This window comes from Ananas comosus, linkage group 2 (genome assembly GCF_001540865.1).
Source record: "Ananas comosus cultivar F153 linkage group 2, ASM154086v1, whole genome shotgun sequence".
Lineage (NCBI taxonomy): Eukaryota > Viridiplantae > Streptophyta > Magnoliopsida > Poales > Bromeliaceae > Ananas > Ananas comosus.
This window is the reverse complement of record NC_033622.1, coordinates 8,916,604-8,927,543: the sequence shown is the minus strand read 5'-3', so window position 1 is coordinate 8,927,543 and position 10,940 is coordinate 8,916,604. Positions and strand designations below refer to the sequence as shown.

Genomic DNA, 10,940 nt, shown 5'->3' with positions numbered 1-10,940 from the left:
CTAGGTGAGTGGCATTTGAACATAGTGTAAAGAAACACTTATGGCATTGAGCATAGGGAATAGGTGAGTTTCCCTCGTTGTGGCTTATTGCATGAGAATTTAGTGTAGTTGACATTACGGCATTGAACATAGGGATAGGTGGATTTCTGTAGCACACTGGACCTTTGCAAATTGCGAGGTTTGAGTGTTTGATATGTATTTCGAACTTTTCCACATTTGGTGGAAGGTCGTAGATGGTATTCCGGCCTAAAAGTTCGATCTCTAGAGTTTTGGCAAGTTCTCCGAGTTTTCACTCTCGGGGACTGGTCCCTGATAGGAGAGACCGGTCCCCTAAGAATAGTGTTGCGGCAGAACTTGAGGCAACCGGTCCCTAGCGGGTGAGACCGGAACCCGAGCGCGATTATGCGGAGAGAGACCGGTTGTAAGGTACCGGACTTCTAAAATCATGAGGTTACGGTGTCCATTTGGTTGGAGAGCCATTTGAATGGTTCCGGTGAGGTTGCGGTGTAATGTAATATACCGGATTTAAATATAAAAATAAAAATAAATAAAAATAGTATGAGATACTATTTTTATTGGATTTAGAGAAGTGAAATATAGGTTGGGAATGACCTGTGCTGAAATCAGAGCGAAAACAGAAGATTTAGAATTTTCTGTGAGAAACGGGACAGATAAATTAGCAGAAAATGCACAGTCTCAGAAAATTATGAAAATTGGCAGAGATGTCAGAAATATTTTTATGAGGCTAGATTTAAGGTTTCATATTTTTCTGACACCCGTAGAGTGAGAAATAAAATCCGAAAGCTATCTGATAAAGATTGCAGTTCGGTACAGTTTTCAGTGACCAAACGGGGTCGAAACTGAACCAGTGATCGTCAGCTTGTTAAGTTAAGTAAAACCGAACATGACTGTCAAGTTTGAGCTCAAACGGACATTCAGGGAGCTCCGGCGAAAGTTATCAGATTTTAAGTTGCCTGGATGAATAGTGTTTGAGGGGTATTATGAAGAAGCTGATGCTTCTTCTTCTCCTTCGGCCGCACACCACACACGCACACGCCACACACACACACGCATGGAAAGAGGGAGAAAGAGAAGCCTCCATTTTCTCTCTCTAAATCTCTCCCAAAATGGATGGATTTGGTGGAGAAGTAAGCTTGGAAGTTGATCTTCATCAACTTCATCTTCTTCCTCTCCATTGGAGCATGCTTTGAAGGTAAGCTTTAAGAGCTTTAATGGCATTTCTCTATTGCTTGGGTTTTAAGCTCTAGAAACGAATTAGTAGCTTTCCTAGATGCTAAGTAGATGATTTATGCTTAGATCCTAAGTTCTAATGGTGGATTTTTACCTATTGCAACATAGAGCTCCAAAATGAGGGCTTTAATGGTAGATCTCTAAAGATAGGTCTAAATGCTTTGGAAATGGTTTTAGTGGAACCCATTGATGCCTAATAGATGGTTAATGCTTGAATCATAGAGCAATTTAATGATTTCTTGCATAGTTGTAAACCTAGGGCTCAAAATGCTAACTTTCAAAATTGTTGGGTTTGATCTCTTTTAACCCTCTGTTTACCTAATTGCTAGGTCTACGAACGCGTTGGAAGCGACGGTTCGGCGATTCGTCGAGCCGGTACAAAGTTATTAAAGAAACGGACGTTAGGCTTCGTTTCCGCCTGGAGGGCCGAGGCGACGTCGTAAAATCCTGAAAACGGATTTGAAGCATCGTACCAAGAAACCGAAGACCTTTAATTTTCGGATTGCGGATCGGAGGTCGTTTGGTGGTCGCGCGCGGATTGGGTCAAGCCGAGCGGCGTGCGCCGCGGGAGGCCGATTGCAAGTGACGACAAGCAATCGGAACGCGATAAAAGGTGGGGGAGTGCCATCCCGAAGTCATCGGGCTTCTTCCTATGTCTTAGTGCTTATCCGTTCACATGTAGCATATTGTATGTTGCTATGCATTATAGGATGACAATACATGCATTCCTAATCCTTATATGATGTTTATGATCAATATAGTATTATGATATGGATATATGATGTAATGGACATAAGGATTATGAGATGACATTGGTAAACCTATGATGCTAAATGAGAGAAGAACCTAGTGTTGTGTTTAAAGACATAGTTTACAAGTGGCATTGAACTTATTGTGCTAAAAACACATATGACTTGAACTAGTAATGGATTGGTTGTTGTACTAGAAACTCTAGTTAACATTGATCAAGTTGCATATTGGGATATTGCATTATAGGGTACTAGTTGGCAATTGTTACATGTCATGGCATGCTAGTGGGAGTGTAGTGTTACTTGATTAATACTTGTACCTAGTATGCATGAGATTGGGACTTAGTGTGGTGAAACCCTATAAGGGCATGATTATGTGGATTAAACTTTGTTGAATGCATTAATCTAAACTTTGTTGAATGCATTAATCGATTAAGTTGCATATCGTATTCATTGCATTTAGATGCTAAATGATTGTGGTCATTGCTCATATTTGCATGCTAGTAGCTATACATCTTGATGATTGATCCATGATCTAGTATGCATGATGATTATATGATGAAAACTCTATAATAAAGACCTAGACCCTATGTGAGATGATTAATGCTTATGTTGCTAAAGAACTAGTATGATGTAACTAGTGTTGAAATGAGTCTAAATGACGAGTGGCATCTAGTTTAGAAAACTATGATGAGTGGCATATGATTGTTGATAACCTTGACATGAGAACCTTAGTGTAGTTGAAACACTATGAGATTGGGTACAAGAACACCTTGATTCCATGATGAGATTACCCTTAGAGGGTAGGTTGCTGTTGCTCGTGAGATGATCACGCTCACATTGCCTGTCTGCGCTTGGTGGGGTCGCTCCCCCCAGGTTGTGCGCTCCGGAGATTGGTCACTAGAGAGGCAGCCCTGCTTGCTGCTCGGATAGCCGCTTGTTATCCGCAGGCGTACTCGGGGATAGTCCAGCTAGGCATCCCTCGGAGATTGATATGTGAGCCTTGCTTGTGAACCTTGTGTTCACCATGAGATTTGGTTACCTATTGAGTCATACTCATTATTGTTGTTCATGATAGCTTGCTTCCATAGTTGTTGTTGTTGTTCATAGTAGCTTACTAGTGTTCATAGTAGCTTACTTATTGCTCATGCCTTCATGATATACTATTCCTTCACCTATGAGATTTGAGTACCTATTGAGTCATACTCATTATTGTTGTTCATGATAGCTTGCTTCCATAGTTGTTGTTGTTGTTCACCTATGAGATTTGAGTGGAGTAGCCCTGTACCTAGTAGGTCGAGATGTGAGTCGGGCAAAGTGCGGGGTAGCCTTTGCCTAGGACCTTGAGATGTGAGTCGGGCGAGGGGCGGGGTAGCTCTTTGCCTGGGACTCACGAGATTGGGTCAGACCCTTGAGATATGAGTCGAGTGAGACAAGAGTGAGGTAGCTCTTCACCTACTAGATTTGAGATCTTAGGCAAGTTAGCCTAGCGGATTGGGTAATAACATGAATAGCATAAGAGTATTGCATTCATACCTTGATTAGACATAGTGCATTGCATAACTATGTTGTTGTTGTATTTATTTCACTGTTGAGGCATATTAGCATGATAGTAGATTGTTGCTAGATGATGTTCCATGCATACTTTGCATTTGATGGCATAGTAGATATAGTAGTAGTATTTCCATATATCTTTCTATCTATCTATCTGTGCCAGCTTGGACCTAGTGGGAAGATCGGCGGAGTCGGCGGCCGAACCCACTGGGAACTATATTTATATAGTTCTCACCCCGTGTGGTTTTGGGGTACAGGTACACACGAGAGCGGATCGGCAGAGGATCGCGTTATGGGCTTAGCGCCCTAGTGCTAGTTGATAGTTTACTTTCCTATTTTGCATTAGAGTTACCCTATACATGTATTGAGAGTAGATGATGTATAGGATGTGAGGTATTTTGAGATAAATGTAAACTAATGTTTATCTTTTGAAGAATGTAAGCTTATATTCATAGTTTGGAAAAGAATGCAAGTTGTAATTAAATGTATCGAGCTGAATGGTTGTAATAGAATAGTTAAGTATCTCTCTTTTGTTTCACTTGTATGTCTTCTACTTGTGACGCTTGCTCTTGTAATGTTCAGCACTGTTTGTGCTCTCGCTGTTGTTGCATGATCATGTATGTATTCAAGTTGATTTTCTGGGGACTTGTTGTACATGATCTCGTTGTTTAGCCTTGGGCGGACAGGGGAGGTGCTGTCCGTTCGGCGTCCGTTCGCCGCTCCCGAACCGTGCCAAATCGGTAGCGGCCTCGGGGCGGGGGCGTGACACCGGTCCCATGCGGGGAGAGACCGGTTCCCGAACTTTGGTTTTGCGGGACAGGCTGAGAGACCGGTCCTAGGTGTCGGGGAGACCGGTCCCTCAGCACAAAAACTGCCCAGACCGGGCAGTACACAGGTTGTATTTTAGAGGGACCTAGATGGATTTTGTTACATTTGAAGGCTTATAGAGCCGTTCCTCTCCCTCTCACCCTCATTTCACTCCCTCACACTCACTCTAGAGAGAGAAAGAGAAAGAGAAGAAGGAGAAGAAGAAGAAGAAGTTGAAGAAGAGCAAGATCTTGAGGCTTGGAGCATCTTCCTCTCCTTTTTGCTCACCATTGGAGGCTTGGGGCTTGGGCTAGGAGCTTGATAGAGGATCAATCTTCAACCCTAGAGTATTTGGAGCTTGGTTTGGATCTTCTCTTGAGGTTAGTTGCTTGTTTCTCCCCTCTAGACCTATTTTTGGTAGATTTTGGGAGATGAAACCCTAAATTTGAGATTTAGGGTTTATTTTGGGATTTTTGATTTGAGGGCTTAGAGACGTAATTGATGGGTTTATAATCTTCCTCTAGGTTGGGTTGGAAAGGTTCTTGCTCTCTTTGAAAGCTTGGGAAGGGATTTGATCACAAGAGGTGAGTTATGCCCTCTATGCTTAGATGGTTAAAGTTTAAGCTTTCGATGTTCGTTTTGATTGTGTAATTCTTGTTCCTACATCTTTAGGGTGCTAGGAGGCTAGTGGACACCTTCGTCGGAGCTTACGAAGGGTTTCGGTACCTACGGTGGGTTTGACTTCATGGAAACGAGGCAAAATGGCCCCTATGCATTGCATACTCGTCGTAAAGTCTTTTTGAATGTAAATCCATGCTAGATAGGATTTACGAAAATTTTAGAACCCTTGAAATGCATGTGCTATATGTAAGATAAATATCACTCTATATAGTAGAGCTATATGTGTAGACTGTATGCATGTGAAAGATGTGCATCTTTTCAAGGTGAGAACATATCTCTTATGCTAGAAATGGTTAGAATTATGTATTCATGAACATAATTATCATGTTTGGACTCGTTGAACAAAAGTGTCATAAAGGGGCACTTGAAACTAGTAAACTATGAAAATGCAACATAGAGACATAGTGATAGGCCATTGGACATCGACTATATTCCATGTTAGAGACATAATGACATAGTGATAGGCCTTTGTGACATTCGATACATTCCATGTTCATAGACATGGGGACTTGAGACTTGAGACAGACTTATACGCATGCTTGCCATTGTGCTCATTCGCACATGCTTGTGAGGGTCGCTCCCTACAAGCCGGCACTTCGGAGTTAGCTATCGCGATACATATTCGCCGTGCAGGATTGGGCGCCGAAGTGGATTGCCGTGAGAAAGGCTCATTCCTAAGAGTGGGGATGTTGACTACCACGCGGCCATTAGGCACGACACCGGCCAGACAGCCTACGGGTGGGTCTTACAGGCCAGACAGCCTTCGGGTGGGTCTTCATGCCAGACAGCCTTCGGGTGGATCTTATAAGATTAAACTTTTAACAGTTAAAGTGACAAGTGGACATTGACTAGAATAGTAAATAATGACATCTTTACTATTTGCATCGAGGGCATTATGTTGGTTGCATACTCATGCCTATACATGTTAGTCACATTCATGTACATACTTGTTGTAGTTGCTTTATTACTTATGCAGTTCATGCTAAGTAGAGATATCATGGTAGAATAGTACTCATGGTTACATACTTATTCATTATTTCGCTTTCGTTTGTACTTGTACAGACCCTCTTTTGTAGCTTTTGGGCCTAGTGGCGCATTTCACTGAAGTCAGTAATTGCCCACTGGGAACTATTATTTAATAGTTCTCACGCCATCTGTTTTATGGTTTTATTTCAAAGCCTTCGACACCAGCGGAGGCACGGGAGCACGGCTGTAACACACTGAACCGTCGCAAATAGTGAGGTTCGAGTGTTTGATTTGTGTTCCGAACTTTTTCACACTTCGTGAAGGGTCGTGGATAGTGTTCCGACCCATAGTTCGAACCCCGAGATTGGAGGTTTAAAACCTAGCACCAAAATCCGAAAAGTCGGATTTTTAGTCAGCTCTCGAGTAGCCTCAGCAGGGCTGTGTACCGGTACGGGGTTGATGGCTGTACCGGTACGCGCTGATGGCTGTACCGGTACAGGGCTGGTGTACTGGTACACAGACAGATTTCATGCAAACCCGAGGCTCGGATTTGGCTGTTTCGCAGGTGTAGTACAGGTACGCGAGCCGGTGTACCGGTACATAGTGCAGTGCGAGCAGTTTTCGGGCAGGGGTGTTTTTGCAATTGTTACAACACCTATATATGTTACCCCAGCCCTCTTAGACAGGGTTTTGAGCCATAGATCAGTGAGAACAAGGTGAGAACTCTCCCCCTTGGTTCTTCTCCATTTTTGATGGATTTTTGCTTGTTTTGATCTTCTCCTCTTTATATTCCTTTGCTCCTTGTTGGTTTCCTCCATAGGAGAAGCTTGGAGCTCATGATTGGAGCTTCGTTGAGGGAAGATCTTGGGAGCTTGTGGACTTTGGGCTTGTTGGAAGCCTTCTAGAGGTTAGTGGCTAAATTCTTTTCTCTAGATCCTAGTTTTGATGCTTTTTGTTGGTAGAAATCCTAGATTTGGGGTATTAAGGTTGGAATTTGGCGATTTTTGATTTGTGAGCTTTAGGACCCAATTGATGGGTTTAGAACCTTCGTGTAGGTTGGGTTGAAAAGATTCTTGCTCCCTTTAGGAGATCAAGAGAGATTTTCACCACTTTTCGGTGAGTTTTTAGCCCTTTTCTTAAGTTGCTTAATGTTTGAACTCATGAATTGACGTTTCGATGTTGTAACTGTCACGCCCCGGGACCCAGCGGAAGCCCGCCCGGCGCGCGCCCAGACCCGCCATACGTCTAAAACGTATAAGGCGTCTAAAAACAACAATAAGTAAAGCAATAATAAAAGACATCTAGGAGTATCAGAGCATAATAAATGTCTAAATGCTACAACAAAGGATAAGGTAAAACTGTAAATCCACTAAATAAAACATAAAGTAAATACAACAGGAATCCCATAACAAGTGCTAAAAGGAGTACAAGGTGGTCTCTCTATACAAGGTACAAAATCTCTCACACTCTCAACTACAAAAGAAAGAGTAACCACCTAGGCAAAGTACCGCTCCTTGCTAGCTAGCTAAGCGATCCCCTTGCCGCGATCCCGTGCCTCCGCCGGTGCCGAAGGCTCTGAAAAGTAAACCACAAAACAGGGGCATGAGAACTATTAAAAATAGTTCCCAGTGGGCAATTACTGACTTCAGTGAATGCACCACAAGGCCCAAAGCTACAAAAGATGTCAGTGACTATAGAAGTAGAAAGGCGACAGGTAAGTAAATATGTAACCTACTACGACATGATATCTCTACTTAGCATGAATAGCATAAGTATGAAAACAACTATGCATAAAGTAAATGTCTCCAACTATCATGATGTTCACAATGTGAAATAGTTTAAAAGAGAGGTCCGCTGATAATACATATTCTTACCAATGTCCGTAGTAACACTAAGTCCATCATTGCTCCAATGTCATATGGATATATGAAGTCGAATCTAGAAGAGACCACCGAACCCCTGTCTATGGCTCTGAGACCCACCCGTAGCTTCTGCGCGGCTGCCGAGCCTAATGGTCCGTGGTAGTCATCATTTCCCACCCTCTAGGAATGAGCCTGTCACGGCAATCCACTTCGGCGCCCATTCCCGAGCGGCGAGATATGAATCGGATGGCCATCTCCGGATGCCGGCTTGTAGGAGCGACCCTACCAAGCATTGCGTAATGGCACAATGGCAAGTAATCAAAACGATCTGTCCGCAAGTACACAAGTCTCATGATCTAAACATGGAATGTGTCAAGTACCTCGAGGCCTAATCGCTATGTACATCAATTCTCTAACATGAATTTGAGCAGATATGTAGTGCTCTACCAATATGTCTCTATTTCGCAGTTCATAGTTTACTATTTCAATGTGACCCTGTTAATTGGACATCTTGTTTCCTTATGTCAAAACATGGCAATCGAAGTTCCAAGAAGTACATATTTCAAGTCATTAATCCTCATAAGAGATATTTTCCCACTGCAAAATAAGCACATTTCCAGTATGCATGCGTCTTTAAACTCATATAGCCCTCTACTATATGTAGTGAAATTTTTCAAAATAATACCATAGGGACATGCCATCTATAAGTGCTCTAATAAATTCTATATAAATCGCCATTACATAGAAATGAAATTCAAAACAATGTACAACAATAGACAAGAGCATAGGGGATTGCATCGCCCGAACTTTCAACGCAGCCAAACCACCGAAAGATATCGACTTCTTGTTTCGCCGAAACGAAAGATACCACAGCTCCCTAAGTACCTAGGGACATCAAAAAGTAGGGTCACCCAAACAAACAAAAGCGTATAGCCTCATATCATACACACTCAAGCTACGGTGGAAAAACTGCACCTCAAGTTGGAAAACCCTCTCCAAATCCTCAAATGATAGTAGAGGTCCCCAATTAACGCTATTTAAAGGTTCCAAAACATTCAAATGAGATCAGAAGCCCAAAATCCAAAAAACCGCCAAATAAAGACCGAATCCCAGAATCTAGGGTTCATCTAGTAAAACCTGATAATACATGTATTAAATGGGGATTATAAGCTAACCTCAAGGAGAAGCTCAATCCAAGTTCAAAACCAAGTAGGGTTGAGGTTGATCTTTCACAAAGCTCCATACCGCAGGTGCAAAGCTCCAAATGTAGAAAATGAGGAAGAAGGGATGCTCCAACAGGCTCTATGCAAGCTGCCTCTTCTCTTCTTCTGCCTTCTTACTCCTTCCCTTTCTCTCTCTAGAGCAAGAAAAATGGTGAAAGTGAGAGAGGAAAGGGGAAGTGCCATATAATGCGCTTCTCTTGTAACACAAATCACTAGCCCGAAAATAGTCCAATTTACATCAGCCGGACTGGGCAGTTTCCGCCCAGAGGGACCGGTCTCTCCCCAGCAGGGACCGGTCTCTCGCTGCGAACCCGAAAACCCAGCGTTCGGGAACCGGTCTCTCCCTGCGCGGGACCGGTCTCTCACTGCGAGAACGCGCTCGGGAACCGGTCTCGACTGCCAGGGACCGGTTGCCTCGCCGGCTACGCAGCACTGCTCACTGGGGGAACCGGTCTCTCCTTCCAGGGACCGGTCCCCGAGAGTAAAAACTCTCAGGACTTGTCCAAAACTCTCGAGATCGAACTTTTAGGCCGGTATACCATCGACGGCCCTCCACCAAGTGTGGAAAAGTTCGGAATACACATCGAACACTCGAACCTTGCAATTTGCAAAGATCCAGTGTGCTACAGTAACTCCCCTAGCCTATCTCTTAGGGTGCTATGAGTGATTACCGAAGCTTCGTTAGCGTTTCGGACGCCCGCCCGGAGCTTTTGGTGGGTTTGGCTTCATTGAAATAGGGGGAAATACCTCCTACGTGGTTAAATATTTTCGTATACTATAAATGCATGCATATCCATGTTGAACAGAATTTATATGAATTTTAAAATGCTTAAAACTCCTATGTTATGCATCATGAAAAATTGACTCTATGTTGTAGAGAGAAGTATATGGATTGTTAGTATGCATGAGTTTAATGTTCAAATGGATGATGTAAGATCATGTTTCTCGTATGGAAAATGATTAGAATGACAAGCTTTTAGACTTATTATTCATATTGGGACATAGTAAGCAAAAGTGTCATAAAGGGGCACTTGAACTAGAAAATCGTTGAACTACAATTTAGAGACATGATGATAGACCACTGAAAATCTGTTATATTTCATGTTTTAGACATGATGACATAGAGATAGGCCATTGAGACAGTTACTATATTCCGTATTTTAGACACGATGACATAGAGGCAGGCCTTTGGCACATGTGTTGTATTCCGAGTTTTAGATCCGATGAAACAGTGATGAACCACTGGGACCTGAGACGGACTTATTCGCCTGTATGCCATTGTGCTCATTCGCACATACTTGTGAGGGTCGCTCCCTACAAGTCGGCACTCCGGAGATAGCTATTGCGACATATGCTCGCCCGTGCGGGATTGGGCGCCAAAATGGGATACCGTGGGGGAGGCTCATTCCTAGAGTGGGGATGTTGACTACCACGGGGCCATTGTTGGCACAGCGCAGGCCGGACTACCTACGGGTAGCTTCCACAGGATTGGGTTTGTCACGCCCTGAGACCCAGCGGGAACCCGCCCAGCGCGTGTCTAGACCCACCGTACGTCTAAACATACAAGGCGTCTAAAATAAATCGGTAAATAAAACAATAAAAAGAAAGCATCTAAGTGTATCGGAGCAAAATACTACGAAGTGCTACAACAAGGAGAAGAACATAAAACTGGTAATCAACTAAGTAAACATAAGATAATACAAAAGGAGTCCCATAACAAGTACTAGTCTGAATATAAGGTGGTCTCTCTATACATGGTGCAAAATCTCTCCTTCTCTCTACACAAACAAAGAAGAAGTAACCACCTAAAGCAGAACAGACTCTCTCTCCGAGCTAACTACGCGACA

The 10,940-nt window shown here is 43.1% G+C and overlaps 1 long non-coding RNA gene across 1 annotated transcript; it reads left to right on the top strand.

The window, feature by feature from the left end:
• Positions 1,805-4,092, top strand: LOC109725238. Its single transcript, XR_002220217.1, has 2 exons — positions 1,805-1,864; positions 3,812-4,092. It is a non-coding gene; the product is annotated as an uncharacterized LOC109725238 (long non-coding RNA).